The sequence below is a fragment of the Balaenoptera ricei genome, chromosome 5, assembly GCF_028023285.1.
Source record: "Balaenoptera ricei isolate mBalRic1 chromosome 5, mBalRic1.hap2, whole genome shotgun sequence".
Taxonomy (NCBI): Eukaryota; Metazoa; Chordata; class Mammalia; order Artiodactyla; family Balaenopteridae; genus Balaenoptera; species Balaenoptera ricei.
In genome coordinates this window covers 93,832,219-93,852,287 of record NC_082643.1, presented here as the reverse complement: position 1 = coordinate 93,852,287, position 20,069 = coordinate 93,832,219, and the positions used below count along the sequence as shown (strand labels likewise).

Here is a 20,069-nt window from a genome sequence, read left to right as displayed (position 1 = left end):
AATCCATGGAAAAGCCTGGAACTCTGCCTGGTATATAGCAATCACCATTATTATTATTATTATTATTTATTTAAACTAAAACATTTTCAGTCCATCTTGACCTGATAAACTTTAGCCAATAGAACATACCCACATATATATAAACAAGTAAAAACTACAACAAACACCCACCCCTGCACACAGTGATTTCCTGGAACCCTCCTAGATTATAGCCAGCTCATTCCTGAATCTGTTGCACCCTGGTCCCAGTTCATAAGTCCAATTCTTATTGATCATCATGTTCTATCACTTTGCTTTCTAGCTCTTAATGCTGCCTCAGAGAATCTGACTCAAATCAACTTCATCAGCTCTCCCAACTTTGACCAAGTAATTAAGATATGCAGCCAAAATAGCACATCAAGATCTGAGTCTTGGGCTGTTGGGCTTAACTCTGGCCTAACCAACCCACCTCATTCTCCTTGGCCAGAAGACTTGAACATTCTCAAGCTTAAAACTTGAATGTTGAACCCACCACTTACTTTCTTTGATGTTATACAAGCTATTAACTCAATCATTCATTCAGTCAGTGTTTATGGTGCATTGTTCTACGTGTCTATGTACTGATATTAACACCAGGATAAAAAAACCTTAATATGTAAAACCAAAATACACTGTGTAAATTATTCCGAAGACTTGCAGTATATTCAATGACACGCAATACATTTTTCTAGCATAGCCCATAGAAACTGGGTGACTATACATCTTTCTACCTGTGAATCACAGTAATAAACTATCAAAGCAAAAGGCAGATATACTAATTCAGATCAATAGAGCTTAATGTTGCTGCAAACTTATTAAATGCCATGCCACTGCTGCCTTTCTCATGAAGGAAGAATTGCCTAAGGAATATTACTAAATTTCTGAAATGAAAAATCTTACAGAAGGCCATACCTAACTGAGACATATATCATTCCTTCTACAATTCAGATTTTCAAATGCATAAATGGACAATCACTTTTAGGGAAGCTATTTAACATGCAATGGCTTCAGCTCTCGCTCCCAGCATTCTCTGTTAGCTACAGTATCATTAATGCAAGTCCAAAGAATGACCTCTATCTTGACCTTTGGGAAAAATCCAATTTTAGAACAGCAAAAATGAATTACTCTTTCCTTTTACCATTACCATATATATATGTATGCATATATGTATATAGATATACATGTCTGTAATTTGATATGATTAAATGGCAATCCTTGTTTTGTTATTACTCTTGCTTCTCTCAAATTGGATTTTCCTAAAGGACTCATTCTTTGTGAAATGCTAGCCATGGCAGTGCCGCTTGGTGCACAGAGAGCTTTAAGAGTGTTCCTTTCAGCACTCTGATGACATACACTAGTGTGGACAAGATTGCAGAAGCAAATGACTGAGTCAGCAGGCTTGGAGATAAAGGCATTTAATTATAGGTTTAGTTCAGAGTCTGTATTTCTTGGGGCACATCCAAGGTTTCTGCCTCAGTGTGGGCACCTATAAAATAGGTAAAGCACAACTCTTCACCTACCTTCTCGCAAGAAAATTATTTATTTTATTTTTTAATTATTTTTTAACATCTTTATTGGAGTATAATTGCTTTACATTGTTGTGTTAGTTTCTGCTGTATAACAACGTGAATCAGCTATACGTATACATATATCCCCATATCCCCTCCCTCTTCCGTCTCCCTCCCACCCTCCCTATCCCATCCCTCTAGGTGGTCACAAAGCACTGAGCTGATCTGCCTGTGCTATTCGATTGCTTCCCACTAGCTATCTATTTTACATTTGGTAGTGTATGTATGTCCATGCCACTCTCTCACTTCGTCCCAACTTACCCTTCCCCCTCCCCATGTCCTTAAGTCCATTCTCTACGTCTGCATCTTTATTCCTGTCCTGCCCCTAGGTTCTTCAGAATCTTTTTTTTTTTTTATAGATTCCATATATATGTGTTAGCATAGGGTATTTGTTTTTCTCTTTTTGACTTACTTCACTCTGTATGACAGATTCTAGGTCCATCCACCTCACTACAAATAACTCAATTTCATTTCTTTTTACGGTCACAAGAAAATTATTACCCACATCAATTCCTATTCAGGAGTCCTGGCTCTGGCAAGGCCAGTTAGGTGGGAATAAGAGTTTTTAAAATACAGTTTGATATCTGGTTGTGAAATATGCCAAATTAAACCATCATTATTATTAAATGTAGAGAAAAGGCAATAGAATTAAGACAAGAGTAATAATGAGCACCGTGCATTGAACACATTGCAAATTTGAGGCATTCTGCTGGTTGCTTTACGTACATCCTTGGAAATCCTCATTGTCAAATCGTGAAATAAGTATTCTTATTCTCACCTTTTCAAACAGATGAGCCAACTGAGATTTATAGTATTTATAGATATCAAATACTTTGGCCAAGTTCCCACATGGAACAAGTATCAAAGCCTATGATTGAACCCAGCTTCACCTCTGACTCTTACAAACAAGCTATAGCTATGTAATCAATTGCCATAAGATTTAGAAGAATTTAGATGAAAGAGGCGGGCTTCCATGCACCTTGCAGGTATCTGAACATCTCAAGTGATTAGGAATGTGCGTGTGTCTGTTTGTAAAACACCAAGTTGCATGCTCCTTTCTTCTTTTTTAATCGTCTCCTAAACCATGGCAAATCTTCAGCCATCTTTGGGCTCTTCCACAAAAGATGAAACTACTTAGTTCACTGGTCTTATGCATTGCTCCTTTTTTTACATTGGGGCATAATTGACATATAACATTAGTTTCAGATGTACAACATAATGATTCTATATTTGCATATATTAAGAAATGATCTCCACAATGAGTCAAGTTAACATCTGCTGGTGGGACAGCTCTTCTTATATGTTCAACAGTTATTATCACTACCCTTCTACGTCACAGTTCCAAAGTCTCTGGTAGCCATAACTCTCCAAAAGCAATGGAAATAACCATTTCTGAGGCCATTGTGTCCATATTTGATTTTTTAACTTGTAGTAAAAATCTCCTGTTGGAGAATGAGCAGTTAGGCCACTTGTCATTCTCCCCAACACACAGCACCCTTTGTTAGCTCTAGGCTTTCAACCAGGCTGTTTTCTCTACCTGAAATGTCTTTCCCCCTTTCTCTATCTGGTGAAATTATATAGACTGTGTTCATTCTTCATGGCCAAGGTCAAATACCACAGCTTCTAGAAAGCTTTCTCTAAACTTCTCAGATAAAATTAATCAATTTCTTTTCTGTTTCTATTAATATATTGTGTTGGCCAAAAGGTTCGTTCATTTTTTTCCGTAAGATGACTCTAAAAGCACTTAGTTGTCTTTAACTTCATTCGAAACCATTTTGTTAGATTGTATGTGACAGCTGTCATATCAGCATGCATTTAAAAAAAGACTTATCAAAATTGGTGAATTTTTGTGTAGCCATTTTAATATTGAAGATGGAAGAAAAAAAGCAACATTTGGCATATTATGCTTTATTATTTCAAGAAAGGTAAAAATGCAACTGAAACGCATAAAAAGATTTGTGCAGTGTATGGAGAAGGTGCTGTGACTGATCGAACACGTCAAAAGTGGTTTGCAACGTTTCATGCTGCAGATTTCTCACTGGACGATGCTCCATGGTTGGGTAGACCAGTTGAAGTTGATAGCGATCAAATCGAGACATTAACTGAGAACAATCAACGTTATACCACGCAGGAGATAGCCAACATACTCAAAATATCCAAATCAAGCGATGAAAGTCATTTGCACCAGCTTGGTTATGTTAATTGCTTTAATGTTTGGGTTCCACATAAGTTAAGTGAAAAAACCTTCTTGACCATAATTCCACATGTGATTCTCTACTTAAACATAAAAAAAGTTCCGTTTTTAAAACAAATTGTGACGGGCGATGAAAAGTGGATACTGTACAATAACGTGGAATGGAAGAGATCATGAGGCAAGCGAAATGAACCACCACCAACCACACCAAAGGCCGGTCTTCATCCAAAGAAGGTGATGTTGTGTATATGGTGGGATTGGAAGGGAGTCCTCTATTATCAGCTCCTTCTGGAAAACCAAACGGTTAATTCCAACAAGTACTGCTCCCAGTTAGAGCAACTGAAAGCAGCACTCAATGAAAAGCATCCAGAATTAGTCAACAGAAGATGCATAATTTTCCATGAGGATAACGTAAGACTGCACGTTTCTTTGATGACCAGGCAAAAACTGTTACAGCTTGGCTAGGAAGTTCTGATTCATCCGCCATATTCACCAGACATTGCACCTTCGGATTTCCATTTATTTCAGTCTTTACAAAATTCTCTTAATGGAAAAAATTTCAATTCCCTGGAAGACTGTAAAAGGAACCTGGAACAGTTCTTTGCTCAAAAAGATAAAAAATTTGGGGAAGATGGAATTATGAAGTTGCCTGAAAAACTGCAGAAGGCAGTGGAACAAAAGTGTGAATACGTTGTTCAATAAAGTTCCTGGTGAAAATGAAAAATGTGTCTTTTATTTTTACTTAAAAAAAAACCAAAGGCACTTTTTGGCCAACCCAGTACTTTAATATGAACGGTTAGCGTCTGAGTAGAATCAGTAGAATCATCTCCTCTATTGTACCTCATCCCTGTATTCTCTGCACCTAATACAGGGCTTCGCACATAATAGCAACTCAATAAGCATTCATTGAGTTGCACTGACAAATGACTTCATATTTGCAAATGTTTAGAGATTGGAAGGATGGTGTGTCAGTGATCATACTGGATACACTGAAAAGGATACCTTGGGGAGTAAACACTGAAGTTGCAACTTCCATGTAAGGACTGTCTGGAGATAAAATTCTGAAGAGATAGGAGAAAGAGAAGCAGAGACAACTTGGGCTGGGGTGAGCAGGAGCAAAGGTAGGGCAGTGAGGCTAAGATACGGAGATGCCGTGCATGCAATGTAAAAGTCAGCTTTGCATCAAGGTTCTCATCTGTAGCCTTTGACTACATATTTGTAGAATGCTGGGCAGTTCACAAAATGTTTATTAAAAGAATCGTCTGATGCAAATGTATGACTCCCCTTGGAGAACCAAAAAAATTGAGTCTCAGAAAACTGATTAAAGGTCACAGGTCAAAGGTGATATAATTACTCAGAGACTGAGCTCAAACTAGAACTTAGGTGTTTTCCTTTTTTTTTTACGTCCAACTCTGTGCTCTTTGCCTTACAGCATATACTGTCAGGCAGCAACTTTCACTTGGCAGTTGGCCTCAGCTCACACTTCTCCTTCATTATCCCTTTGTATCTGTTTTTCCAGTTCCCTTCACTTTTCTCCCTGAAACCCCAGACTCTTTGAGATTGTCACTGTGAAGAAAGAGCGCTGTAAACAATGCCAGGTGTTCTGCCTCACCTTAAATCATCAAACCCAGAGTCTGCAGCAGGAAAGTGACCAGTGGCAGCAAATTGGTCTTTTCAGATACACCTGTTCACACAAAGAACCGTCACTCCTGGGAGAACCATCCTAAAATATTGGCTCTTCTACTTGCAGTGTTCTCCAAGGTACTGCCATTTAACGCACTTGGAAAAAAAAGTTCAGTTTGCTAATAGTATTTCATGTCTACTGCTCCATAGCTCCACAAATTTCAAGTCAACAAAAGTATATTGAGCATTTAATATGGGTCATGCTCTGTTTGAACACTGAAGAGTCTTCAGGTTAAACGAAACATGGTCCCTGCCATCCCTGTGGCCCTAATGATAATAAGTCATAATACAATGCAGGGTCAAGTTATGCATCACGAACTGAGCAGAATGGTACCACTGCCAGTTTATGGTTTCCTTCAGCCCTTTCAAAGCCACTAACCTACCCAGCCACTGTCTGTCTCTTCCTAGGCTACTTTCCTTTCTCTTGTGCCAACAGTTCAAACCTTCACTCTCCCCGAGTTTCTTATCTAACACCTTTGTCCAAAAATCTTGTCTATTACGTCTTAGAGAAAGTTCAAAAGTCTCTCAGCCTTCTAAGCACTGCTACCCCATCCACTATGCCAGCACGGACTTACCTGCATCCTCTTTCCTCTTTATCTTCTGATCTCCCACCTCAGTGGAAGGGGTTTCTCCTTCCACTGGCATCCCGTGTCCTCTTGCTTCTCCAAGACAGACATCAAACAGCCTTCATCTGTCCCATCTATCCAACATTTTCACCACCACTGGTTCTTTGCTCTTAGCAGACAAACAGATGCAAGTCTCTTCCATCTTCTGGTACACAAGTCAGAAACATAATAGTTATCCTTGGCTCCTCTACTTCCACATATTGAGTTGGCCAAAAATTTCATTCAGGTTTTTCCATAACAGCTTACGGAAAACCCGAATGAAATTTTTGGCCAACCCAATACAATCAGCCACCATATTTATAGACTCAAACGCCTAAGGTGGACCTCTTACATCCACCCCCTTGTCCCAACTTATTGCTACTGCCTCAGTTCAAGCCAGCATCCTCTCTTACAAGGATTATTCCAGTAGCCTCATGACTAGTCCTCTCTTGTTCCATTCTTACTTCTTTCCAATACAGTGGCCACCATACTTCCAGTGAGCTTTCTAAAATCTGAAACTAATCATGTTACTCCTCTGCTTCACATCACTTCACGGCTTCCTTTTGCCTGTAGAATAAAACTAGACTTCTTTGCATAATGCAAAAGTGTTTCCAGAGCTGCCTCTGAACTACCTGACTAGCTATTCCACGTCTCACACTTGGCGTCCCAGCCTCCGGAAACTTCTTTCCTCCCACATCTATCTTTTTGTTCATGTTCTCCCTCTGCCTAAAATGCATCATCCTTCCCATATTCTAGCCTTGACAAGTCCTCTTCCTTCAAAAATCCTTCAGGAAGGTTTTGCTGATTTCTGTTAGGTCCCTCCCACATGCTCAAACACACTCTGACAGGGTGGTCACTGATGTCAAATGTTCAGGGAAAAGGAAAATAATTTCACCTGTTAAAATACTGTTTGTTTTAGGTACGTTATCTAAACAGTTTCAGTCCATGTATTATTTGGGGCCCTGCTTCTTTGAACATCTAGCACTAAATTATTACACCCTCTACTCATTTTCCTTTTTGATGTGGAACTTCTGTTTGTATGAAACCTAATTTTTATGTCAGGAGGGGCTGCTTTTTGGAAATTTCAGTTGCAAAGCACAGCAGATGCAGATGGCTTTGGGAAAAGCACAGTCAAAGGCAGTTAATCATGAGTTCCTGCTTTTCTGTAAGCAGAGCCAGATGCTATCTTTGTAGGTCAGTGACAGGTAAACTGCAAATAAAGTAAATTATCACGCAGGCCACATCAGGTATTGAAGCCTTTACTGAGGTTGAAGTTCTTCATTCTTCAGTAGAAAACACATGCCTCTTTTCCATCAGAAGTGAATAAAGACGTAATAAAGACATATCAGTCCTCTGTCTGGATCAGAAATCACACAATCGACCTACAACATTGTGTTAGCTCCTGTTAACAACATAGTGATTCAACATGTCTGTACATTTCAAAATGATCACCACTATAAATCTAGTTGCCATCTGTCACCATACAAATATACTACATAATCATTGTTATATTCCCCATACTATACATTTCATACCCATGACTCATTTATTTTGCAACTGGAAGTTTGTACCTCTTAATTCCCCTCACCTATTTCTCTCCTCGCCCCACCTCCTTCCCCTCCGGCAACCACCTGTTTGTTCTCTGTATCTATAATTCTGTTTCTTTTTTGTTATGTTTATTTGTTTTGTTTTTTTATATTCCACATATAAGTGAATCACACAGTATTTCTTTCTCTGCCTGACTTACTTCACTAAACATAATACCCTCTTGGTGCATTCATGTTGTCACAAATGGCAAGATTGCATTATTTTTTAAGGCTGAGTAGTATTCCATTGTGTGTGTATTTTATATATATATATAAATAACACATCTTCTTTATCTATTCATCTGTTGATAGACAACTAGGTCATTTCCATATCTTGGCTATTGTAAATAAGATTGTAAATCATGCTGCTATGAACATAGGGGTACATACATCTTTTCAATCAGTGTTTTCATTTTCTTCAGATAAATACCCAGGAGTGGAATTGCTGGGTCATGTGTACACCTTATACAGTGCTGTATGTCAATTATATCTCGATAAAACTAGAAGAAAAAAATAAAAACAAATAAAATATTAAAAATTAAAAAAAAATCTCCCAATCATATATAATCAGTCCACTGGTAGCCCCCGTCCTAAGGACAGATTCTGATTGCTACCAACGTGAGTTGCAATGGCACACAGCATAGCCCGTGGCCTGAGGAATGCATTTGCCTGGACTTAAACCCTGGCTCAGCCACTTACTGGACGCATGGCACGAGCATGTTTCTTGACCTCTCAGTGCTCCAGTCTGCTCATCTATAAGAGACGAATAAGAAAGATAAGATTTACTACACAAAGTTGCTGTAAAGATTTAACATGCAAAATTCCTGACACATGTTAAATGTCCAGTAAATATTAATAGTTACCTTACTGTTAAATGACAAAATCTAACAGAATCTCTTAGGAGGGAAGTCTTCTTATTTTGAAAGTTTTGCTCACATTTCACCCCTATCCTAAAATTTACCTCTAACCATTGTTCTTTACAGTGGAGCTTCATTAGGGCCCTTGGTTGAAAAGGGCTTTGAACTGATGCAGTCAACTTTACCACCGAGATTTTTTTTTTTAATCCCAACATTTATTCAACGATTTAAATTTTAAGAGGGAGATCTCAAGTCCCTGACTATACACTTCAGGAAAAGATCCCAGCCCAAGATTTGGTTTGCTTCCTGTTGGAAGATGGCTGGTCAACAGTGCACCAGTGTTTCACACCATCACTCTGGGCACTTGAGTCATGGAGGAATGTCTTTACAAAGATTAATGTTGCTCAGCCTGTGAATAAAGGAATATGCCCAGCATTCGTCAGATGTTGAAGTCAGCAGAACCTACCTTGGCACTTACTTTAAAAACTTCATTGTGGCCCTTTGTACCTAAAACAAAATTTTAAGTTCATCAAAACTCTGTAAGATATTCCAAAGTTACAGGAAGAAATCTGTTTTGATATCTGGTCACTTCAAAAACAAAACAAAACAAGCAAGGGTGAAGAGGAAGAGAAGGAGGAGATTTCAACTTTTTGTTTACAAAATGTTGATTTTTACTTATTTACATATCAGTTGCTAAAAAGTCTACCACTAATTAAAATACATGAACAAATATGGACAAATGCAGTCTGAGATATGAATGGAAAGAGAGATACAGACATATAAGTACACATAGATATAGTATTTAGGATGGGATGACATCAGAGGAAACATTTTCTAGTTCCTTTTTGCAAGGCTTTGAATGATTTTTTAACATGTACAATCGGATCTGTTACACTGTGTTTTGTATTTCCCGCTTTTTTGTTTTCTCAGGTTTGTTTCATCATATTCTCTTAAAGAATAGCCTATGAGTTCGTGAATTCAGAGAAAATTGTCAAGAGGGTGAGTAGTTTCTTGTGTAGAAACCAGGGACTGGGTTCAATGCCTCACATACACAACCCCAAGTAACCCTAATGTAAGGGAAAATGGCTATTATCCCCATTTTATAGGTACAAATGAAATAAGACAGCCAAGAATAGGCACTTTTCATGTCACAGAGCTGCCTCATTCTATAACATTCTTATCTCTAAATTTCACAACATCAACTGTGACCTTTTCTTCTCTTAGCACGTATTTTCCATTCCCTTTATGGGTTTCAGTGTTTTTCTCTGAGACTGTCCTGTAGTCTTCAGGTCTATCCAGAACTTTAATATCTGTCTGTCTGTCTCTCACATGCATGGGTGTACACAAACACCCACACACACACAAACACACACGTGCGCATGCGTTTGAGTATAGACCTAGAATTCCTCATTCATTTAACAAATCTATATTGAGCACCTACTATGCTGCAGGCTCTATTCCAGGCATGTGGGACACAAGAAGGCTTCCTGAAGCTTGTACTTTGCAGGAGTAACGTTTTAAAGAAACATGGCAAACAAAAAATTACTTTATTACAGTTGTAATAAATGCTAGAGTAGAACATAGTGTGAAATGACAGCTCCTAACATGGGGACCTAACCCTAAGATTGAGAAGAAGAGAACTAAAATATCATCTTTGTTAAGAACATATTGCAGTGATCGCTCTGTGGGCAGATCTGCCTGCTTCCTGACGGTGGGAACCAGTTCCCCTTCCCCTTGCTTTCCGCCTGCCTGAAGCAACTGTACAATCTTGCTCTGTGATACTTTGTCCTCCGTGCCAGACCAAAGGTAACAGAAATCTCGAAGCTTTTGAGCTTTTTGAGGTGACTGGATTCGGACTGTCATGAGTCATCCTCCTACACCAGTTTCTTTAAACATATGTATGCTGTGGTTTCTATTTTAACTCATGGATAGATAGCATTGGATTTGAGATTCTACCCTAGGTATTTCTTTCTCTTAATTACCCTTACTTGTTAAATGAGCACTATAAAAATTGACATAGGAGGGTTTTCACTGTAACTTGTGAGTCTCTCTCAGCTCTTATTCATTCATTCTCTGAATCACAAGATATATATTGGACACCTGTTATGGGCCAGGCATTGTGTTACCTACAGGATACACAGCTGGGAACAGAATAGGCATGACCCCAGCCCTCATGGAGCTTATATACTAGACTGATTCTTTGTTGCTGTGCTTACTAACATTTAAAAAAATGTTTAGTACTGTGGAAGATGCAGAGGTTGCAGAAAATAACATCTCTGCCTTGCAGAATTCATGTTCTTAGGAGGGAGACAAGATCCAGGCACACAAAGCAACACATGAGAATATACTGTCAAAAAAGAAATGGATATAGAGTTTAGTGTCCAGGGAAGACTTCCTTGAAAAGATGAGGTTTGAAAAGTGACTTGAAGGAAAAGTAAACTTGGAAAAGTGATTGGAAGAGAGGAGATCATCCAAGGTGAAAAATGACACAGGATCACCTGAAAAGGTCGGGGAGAGGACAGCAAAGAGATGTGATTGTCTAGATTGCAAGCTTACCAAAAACAAGGGAAGGTGGGGCCTTAAGAGCTAAGATGTGTTGTTAAAAATTGTCTTGACAGGTAATGCCAAGCTCTCCTTTTCGTGGTAAGTGAAGAGTTCTTGGATCCTTTTCTATCATTTTTATGCTGCTAATACTATTTCTGAAAATGTATCTGGATTTGAAGGGCAAAGGAGTAAGAGGCAGGGAGACAGATGGGGACATTAATGACTTGATTTAGGTGTGATGATGTCTGTACAAGTGTGTACCCAATGGGACTAGAAGAAACGAATCTAAGAGATAATATATAAGACTGTGCTACAGTCTGAACAGAAGGGATGAGGAAATGATGGAAGGGAATATAGGAGAGGGAGTGTAGGGGATGAGGGAGTGAAAGATAGACACAAGTGTATGGCAGAGTAGCCTTGGTTAAGTTGGGTTTGTTGAATTTTATACAGTGGTTGAGCTTTTGCATGAAAATATCCTGGGATCGTTTAAAGCCTGGTGCTTGGGTAAGAAGTCTAGCCTGGAAATCAGGATGTCATTGGGACAGAAGTGATTGTGTAGCTCTGAAACCAGATGAGCTCTGTGGATGGAGGGGATGCAGAGACAAACCCAAACTCCCAGAAACCAAAAATGTTAGCAATGGCTAGTTATCTACTAGAAAAAAGAAAATAGAATAGTTAGACTTCAGATGATAAGAATGTCTATGCCATTAACATCAGACATTTATTATGGTTACATAAATTTCTTGGGAAAATATAAATTTTAATCTGAAGGAAAAAAATCTCTTCATTAAGTCATCCACATTCTAATTTTGTGGTTTCTAGAGAGGTCAACACTTTGGACTTCGAAGAGGCCAGATTCCATAATTACCTGACAAAGTCTCACGATTCCTGGGAAATGGGTAAACTCCCCATAAAGACAATGAGAAGACAAAAGCTGATTTATTTCCAATAGCTCCATAAATCATAACAAAAACTTGAAAGATTCAATTAAGAACAGGAATGGCCTCCTGAAAATGTTAAAAAGGTGGTGGGGTTTTTTGCAGATTCTTGTCACTGTTAGCTCAAGTCTCCCTACGTTAAAAGCTTTCGTGACAGATAATTAAATGAGCTTTTATTTCCGAGACTCTTGCAAATGATTTGTGATTTGTCACTGAATATTTTCGGTATATGCCAGATTTGCCAATAAACTCTTATGACCCCTCTTCTCAATCATGCACACACACAAAAAGCCATAAAAGTATTTAAATTTTAAATTGCAATTTCACCTTTAAAAATACCAGAGAGTGACAGTATAATTGGAAAGATATAAACCATGTGTTGACTTCTGAGTGTAGACCCCAGTTCTGACACCCAAAATTTTTTAAAAATGAAAACATGTTCCAAGGGTACTCTGTCTTAGTCTGTCTTGCTGCACGGAGCGAAGCTTATTTCAATCCATACTATGCCTGCTTATCAGGAAGTTATTCCCAATTGGAATGTGAGCCATGATATTGCCAGTTCCTTATGTTTACATTTCTCTCTCACGAGGCAATTTGGGAACAAACAATAGCTTATAGTTTTAAATCCACACTCCACCCTCTTGATCTAATAAGAGTTTACCTAGTTCGAATGTCATCTTGCCTATGAAATCATTCATTCCACAAATATCTAATGCTAAGTGCTTATCTAATGCTAAGAGGCCCTTGATCTTGTGAAGCTCACATTTAAGTGTGTGTGTAGAGGGCAAGGGTAAGGAGGGATTGGGAAGGAAAGATAAAGAAATGATATACCAAGATAATTTCAGATATAGGAAAGTGTTGTGAAGAATTAAAAAGAGTGAGTTGATAGAGAGTGAGGACGTGACTTCTGGGCTAAGATCTGCAAGTAAACAAGGAGCCATCCATGGGCATATCTGGGGGAAAAGAGTTTCATTCAGAAAGTTGGAGGTGAGAGCAAGCTAGACATATTTAAAAACAGAAAGAGGGTTGATGTACACAGCTGCATTAATATAACTTGTAGCAACCAAGATGGTGCACTATTTGTACGTTTCACCACTATTATAAAATGGAACTGAGCAGAAAAGGGAAGGAGATGAAGAAGGAAAAGAAGGCTTGGGATAAATCATGTTGGACCTTGTAGGTCAAAGTCCAATGCTGGGTTGAATTTTAAATGTAACGAGAAGCCACTGAAGGACTTTAGGCAGTAGAATGACATAATTTGATTTATATGTTTACACATCATATTTACAGCTGTGTGGAGAATGCATTGTAGGGTGGCAAAAATGGAAGCAGGGAGACAAAGGAAATTGGTTATTGAAGAGGACCAGAGGAGATATGATGGGAGCTGGAATTTGAGGGGTAACAGTGGGGAGACAGAAGTCTTGGCAGGCTTAAAATACAGCTTAGGAGAAGGTTTGGCTGGACCAGCTAGTGGACTGAATGTGGGAGATTAAGGAAAGGGTCGATTCATGGATGATGCCTAGATTTTTGGCTTCACCAACTGGGAACACCCAGGGAGAACAGGTTGTTTGGAAGAAGCAGGAAATCAAGAGATTGCTCCCCAACTTTCTCTTCTATATCTGTAGTAGCCTCCTCAATACCTTAAACACACCTTTGTTGCTGTGCGTACCATGATTTATTGTAATTTGTATGTTTAATGGATTTTGAGTCCCTGGAGAGTAAGGATCTTGTTTTATTCATCTCTCAGATACTACCAAAGTGTCAGGCACATAGTAGGTGCCCAAAATATACTTATTTAATACATGTACGAATTGAAGTAAAATATTTCAAGTCCAACTGCTTACATTTTTGGAAACGTAGCATCTTGCATAATTGAATATATCCTTCTACTCTGATTTATGAAGTATCTTATTCACCCTGGGAAATACATGCCATATAAAATAAAAAGAGCTATGATTGCAATTTGGATGTTCCATAATTAAAAGAAACCTCTATTTATATGTAAAACAGATTGTAGGGCTTCCCTGGTGGCGCAGTGGTTGAGAATCTGCCTGTCAATGCAGGGGACACGGGTTCGAGCCCTGGTCTGGAAAGATCCCACATGCCGCGGAGCAACTAGGCCCGTGAGCCACAACTACTGAGCCTGTGCGTCTGGAGCCTGTGCCCTGCAACACGAGAGGCCACGACAGTGAAAGGCCCGCGCACTGCGATGAAGAGTGGTCCCCGCTTGCCGCAACTAGAGAAAGCCGTCGCACAGAAACGAAGACCCAACACAGCCAAAAATAAATAAATAAAAAACCAAAAACCCTCCCCCTTTCCTTTAAAAAAAAAAAAAAAAAAAAAAAAAAACAGATTGTATTTCATGTAGAGAAGAAACAAAATAAGTTGTTTACGAACAGGAAATCTTTGGAGCCCTGTAGGGGTTTAAGTTAGTCCCTCTGAATTTAGTAGTGTTTCAATATATATTTATTTAATAAATGGAATTGAATGCAATAGAGTATTTTACCTAAAAGTCTCCATTGGTATACAAAAATTATATATGAGCAGAGTACTTTGGAATAAACCATGAAAATATCAGGAGGATTTGAATTTAATATACTGGGAGAGAGAGAGTCATTGATATTTAAAGGAATCAGTCACTTTTCATGTGAATTGGCCACTGGAGATTGTACAGCATGTTATTTCAGTACGGTATTCATCTGTGTAACTTACTGTTTCTGTTGTTGTTGTCTCACTATATCTCATCCTTACAGGAAAATGAAATGTTTAAACCACAAAATCCCAGGTGGTTCAGCTGACAGGTACAAAAGGCAACGTGCTACTGAAATAAAACATTAAGTCAGTTTTTGATTAATGGGAGGAGAAGTTTTGACGTAGCATGCAGCCTTGATTTTTTTTTCTCTTTTCTGAGCCAGAGTGTTCTATAAAATTCCCACCCACACAACTACTACCAAAAAAGCACAAAGAGAAAGAATTCTCTGATTGCAGTAGGGAACACATTTGAAAAAATACTGGTCTTTCTCCAGTGTCAGCCTCGCAGTCGCTAATGGACAAGAAACTATAGAAACACAAGAGCCAAGGTGGAGAAATAGGACTGATGACAACTCTGGTTAAGAGCTGGCAACCTGAGTAAATGCAGGCTGTGAATTCTACCTTCCCTGTCTATCAGGACCCGACCAATCTACCACGGAGTAGCGTGGGCCACAGAAAAGGATGATGTTAAAAAGACCAACAAAGTAATAAACCAAAGCGTTATTCATGCAATCTTTGCATAAATTTGAGCTCTGTGACACACATCACCATAAGATTCAAATTTCTTATCACCAATTCCCACAATCATCCCATAAGGTAAAGTTATCTTCCCCACTTCTAGCTGTAGAAACTGCAATTCAAAAATGGTGGATAAACTTACTCAAAACTATATTTCTAGTAAGAAGTAGGCCCGAATCCAAACTTAAACACACCTGGATCCAAATGCACCACCCCGAAGTAGTGAATGATACAGAAACAGGTGACATGTGAGGGCCCAGGCAAGAGTCAGAATAGAAACGCCTCCCTTAACCACCCCTGTTAAGGGTTTTTTTACCAGTTCCTAGAAGTACACCATCCTGAGAGTAAGCATATGACAGAGTACTTGTTATGTTTCATTTATTTATTTAGTAAATACAGCTTCTTTCTAGGTTTAGGTTCAGTTCTTCTCAACTAATCCTTGCTCTCTTTCTAAGGTACCAAGTAAACCACCATCTGGGGTATTACTGAGAAATGTACCTGAAATGAACTAACCCACTTGATCACAGCAGTTGGGGTTCTGCTTCCCAGAGGGGCAGACCAGGTAAGCAGACCCCCTCAGTGTAACAGAGTCCATTGTTACCTGTGTGCCACCTGTTTGAATAGATAACATTATTCTCCCTCCCCCGACCCCCCAAAATTATTACCTTTCTGTAGCATTTAGCATCTATGTATACATGTTCACACCAAAATAGTTTCTATGGGAATGTATCCCCTGAGTATATTTCTGGTTCATTTTCAGGTACTCTCGTTGCATGAGCACCATCAAGTTCAGCATTTATGGTAGTTCAACAACCATAATTTTATGGGCCTTTCTAGCCCTGAAAATTTATGATCATAAATTACCAACTCTGTGTTCATTAACTCTCCAGGTACCCTGGAGTTTATGAGAAGTTTTTCTTAGAGAGTTACAATCATGTTAGTGAGTAAAGGCTAATTTTAAAAACTATACAGCACCGGGAAATACAGCCATTATTTTATAATAACTTTAAATGGAATATAACCTATAAAAATACTGAATCGCTGTGTTGTGCATGTGAAACTTATATTAGTTTTTTTTTACTTTAATGAAAAATGAAAAACTACATTCTTTGACAAGAGAAGGGAATATAGGAGTTTAAAGAAGTGGGGAAAGGAGCTGGAATTATCAGAGAAGAAAGGATTTGTGAAAGCAGTAAGGGTCACCTTGGCTGTGAAAAATATGTAGGAATCATCATGTTACAAAGATGTCAACACTTACTAAGCAGTTATTATGTACCTAGCACCTTTCTAATTACTTCACGTAATTTCCCTTTGTCAGATCTCACAAGGTAGTTATTACTATTCCATTTGACAGAAGTTGTGGAGAATTATGACCACGGCCAACTGTCATATAACAATAAGAGGCACTCAAATATTCAGACTCAAATCTGGATACCTGAAAATCCTGTGCCATTTTCAGTATGCCAGGAAAGGGAACACCATATCATGGCCAGGGTTAGCGAACAATATCCTGGAGCTTCTCTCTGTTCTCAGGTGTGCCCCCCTTTGCAGTGTGTCCTTGGCTAGGAAAGTCTTCTTCCTACTTTTCCCTTGGCTAATTTCTAACTTGTCTTTCACGTTTCAGCTTAAACATCAATTCATCAAGAAGTGAAACAGGGAAAAACTGTGGACAGTCAGAACGTTCCCTGAACTCCAAAGTGGATTAACCTGCCCCCCCATAGCCACCTGTACCTTCACGATGTATTAGTAGGCTTAGCTAAAAGCTCTGCCCTTTGATTTGCTGGTCTCTGATTAGGCTTGGTGGAGAAGGCAGCTTCCTAAACCTGATGTTTGCTTCAGGCCTGTCTCACCTTGCCTTCCAGAGATTTCAATATGAGACTGTGGGAGAAGGTTAGGGACGCCAGTCCTACCGAGTAAACTCTTTAGAGCCACCTGTTAAATGTTTCCGTTGGGGTGCGGAGCTCTGCTGCACCTCACATGACTTAACTCTGTCATTCAGGATTTAATCTGCAGTAAGAGAGCCTCCATCCGCGCAGAGGTCTGTTCCTGTGCTCGCAGGCTGGCTAGCTCTGGCCTCAGCGCATTGCTCTCGTAGGGCTTTGCTGAAACGACCAATAAGAACACACACCAGCATTCTGAATGTTTTTCTTTTCCCTAAAGCTGCAGGCTTAGTCAGCGTGTGGTCAGCTTTCCAGGGTATCACAAGGAAATGTTATACCCACGCTTCACCGCAACGCACGAGGGTCACCATCTTTCCAGCCCGCACACCTGCGCCCTCCCTTCACAGCCTGACTGCTAAGCCAATGTCGCATTTTTAGGTTAAGTCCAGGGAGCCCATTCAGAGTGTGAAACTCTGGATAAGGAGTATGTTGGGGAGGAGTGTTATGGAAAGCAATTAAACCAAATTTCTTACCTTAAATCTGTTAGGAAGTACTGTGAATACGCTAAATTTAAAGTTCTTATGCAAAAGTCTTTAACAATAATGAAAACCACCATTCAGCACGCTTACTCATGATCCTCCAACATTTTTTTCTATCATTATCAAAAGTCCTTCCATACATTTTGTATATTTTCCCCAAATTGCCTTAGATCACAAACCGCAAGCGTGTTTCCTGCTAACAAATCGCAACACCCCCAGGAAATGAGGCTGCGGAATGTCTTCATTCCCGGGTGCAGAGTCCCTCCACCCCTCTGCTGAACCTGGCTAGTAGCCTTGAGTTTAGAACCCAATTTCGGTAAAACCTAACTTTTCACTTGGGTCTCAGGAGTGACCTCACGTCTTTATGAATGTGTGTGTGTGTGTGTTCCTCTGACATCACACTGAAAAGTGATATATCCTTGTGTGTGTGTGTTTATTCACGTGCAGCACTTAATATTTGTTGGCAGAATAATGAATCTCTTAATTCCAGCCTGGATACCAAAGGAACAGCTTTCAGGATTTGACCCATTTCTTCTTGTTCCAGACAGTGTGGGTTTGACTTTGTCTTTTCATGGATAGATAGATAGATAACAGACAGAGAGAGAGGTGTGTGTGTAAGTGTGTGATCTGGCTGACTCTAAATCTGGATTGGGTCATCCAGAATGAAAACCTATTTTGGTGCTGAAGATCCTGAGAACGTTTCTTCTCTCACCTCTGGGTCCCTCTGAGCCATCTGACTCTTGCCTGCTTTCTTTCACTTCAAAGCAGCAGGCAGTGGTAGCAGCTCTTCTGGAAACTTTGGCCTGCTGTTTCCTGCACTGATTTATCCTCTCTCTGCTTTCACCCCAGCTGCTTCCCCACCTCGTGCTCCCTGACTCACTGCCGTAACAGCAGAGGTCCAGGGCATTCTGTGACGTCTGCTCTCAGAAGGCACGGCAGGCCCCTAAATTCCCCCAGGCCCTGCCTTAAGCTTGGCGAGTGCAGCAGACAGCAAACTGCAAATGCCAACTGACAGGTGAGTTCTCTTTCTGTCCAAGGCCTGTCATCTTTGCCCCTTCCCACCACGAAATGTGTGCCATCACTTCCAAAAGACATCAAGCAGGGGTCCTGATGCTAATGAGCCTGTGGGTTCTGGAGTAAACAATGGGAAAATACACTGAACCACCAGCTACGGCCCCTGACCCAAAAGAGACTTGTAGGTGCAGGCAATGTGTCAGGAATTCTGTTCCTCCCAGGGCTGGATGGTACAACAATTAGAGACTTATTTATTTATGTATTTTTGCTACTTGGTAGATATTTCCAAATCTGTTTAGGCAAAAAGAGACTTATTCTTATTGACAAGCACCTTAGTGAGAACTCTATATTCAACTGAGTTCTATTCAATAACTAACACATAGTTATTTTCATCTTCATGGAAGCAAGGAATACTGTTTAAGGGGGAAAGAAGAAAACATTTGGGGGACATGGGGTATTTGAGGAAGAAAGTTTAAGTCCTGGGTAAAGCTACTATAGTACCTTATCAGGGAATGTGGGAAATAGGGATGCAGACTCTCTCAGTCTTGGGGCAAAAGCTTCAGGACTCAGAGAGGGTGGTGAGAGAAAGGGGATCATGTCCTTCCACTGTCACTACACGGTTTGTTTTGTTTTTAAATCAAATAAACCTCATTTTTCATTTCTCATTATTTCTATTCAGATTCTTCCTTACTCACCCCATTCAGGCCACTCCAGCCTCCCTGATGTCCGCCGCCCCTCCATCCCAGACATGCCACCTGCTTTTGCAACAGGTCACCACGTGGCTCACCTCTCACACTTTCAAGTCTTTACACAAACGTCACCTTCTCGCGAGGCCTTCATTATCCCACCCCCACCTCCAAAACTTCCTGAGGCTCTTTCCTAACTTATTTTTCACTTTATCACTGAGTGCCCTCCAACATACATTTTACATATTTTACTTACTTGTAAACAGACTTTCATCTGTTTTGCTCTCCTCTGTAGCCCCAGAGCCTGGAGAAGTGTCCGGCCAGAGCGCTTTTTGTTTGTCCTACTGCTTGTTGACAGACTGCATGAAGGAACGCAAAAATAATGGCCCGGCTGTCAACAGGGAACCCGTATCAGAACTTGATCCATTCCCTCTCCCTTCAGATGATGTGGTTTGATTTTTTTCTTTTTTCTGTTGATCAGAAGCAGAAGTCAACATCTTGATCACCTATTTCTAAAACAAAAGAAGGTGTCACTTTCCCGAGAATCTCAGCATTATACTAGACACACCAAGTGAAGATAAGGTTGTAGATAAGGGTTTGTCAGCCTGGGCATGTGACAGATTCCACAGCCAGCAAGGATGAAGTCTTAAAGTCACCTGCATGCTGGATTTTAGATGCCAGAGGCCT

General features: G+C 39.8%; 1 long non-coding RNA gene across 2 annotated transcripts in view; it reads right to left on the bottom strand.

Annotated features, from left to right (window-relative positions):
* LOC132366572 (uncharacterized) overlaps window positions 1-19,882 on the bottom strand; it is a 30,335-nt gene extending 10,453 nt beyond the window's left edge. The window contains exons 1-5 of one of the 2 annotated variants that reach the window (XR_009503468.1): window positions 19,639-19,882; window positions 8,978-9,018; window positions 8,354-8,407; window positions 8,045-8,154; window positions 6,039-6,234 (exon numbers count right to left, since the gene is read on the bottom strand). This is a non-coding gene — a long non-coding RNA (uncharacterized LOC132366572). Of the gene's footprint in view, window positions 1-6,038; window positions 6,235-8,044; window positions 8,155-8,353; window positions 8,408-8,977; window positions 9,019-14,705; window positions 14,737-19,638 lie in introns of those variants that run through there. The other variant, XR_009503467.1, reaches the window with a different exon arrangement.
* Between the last annotated feature and the right edge of the window lie 187 nt (window positions 19,883-20,069).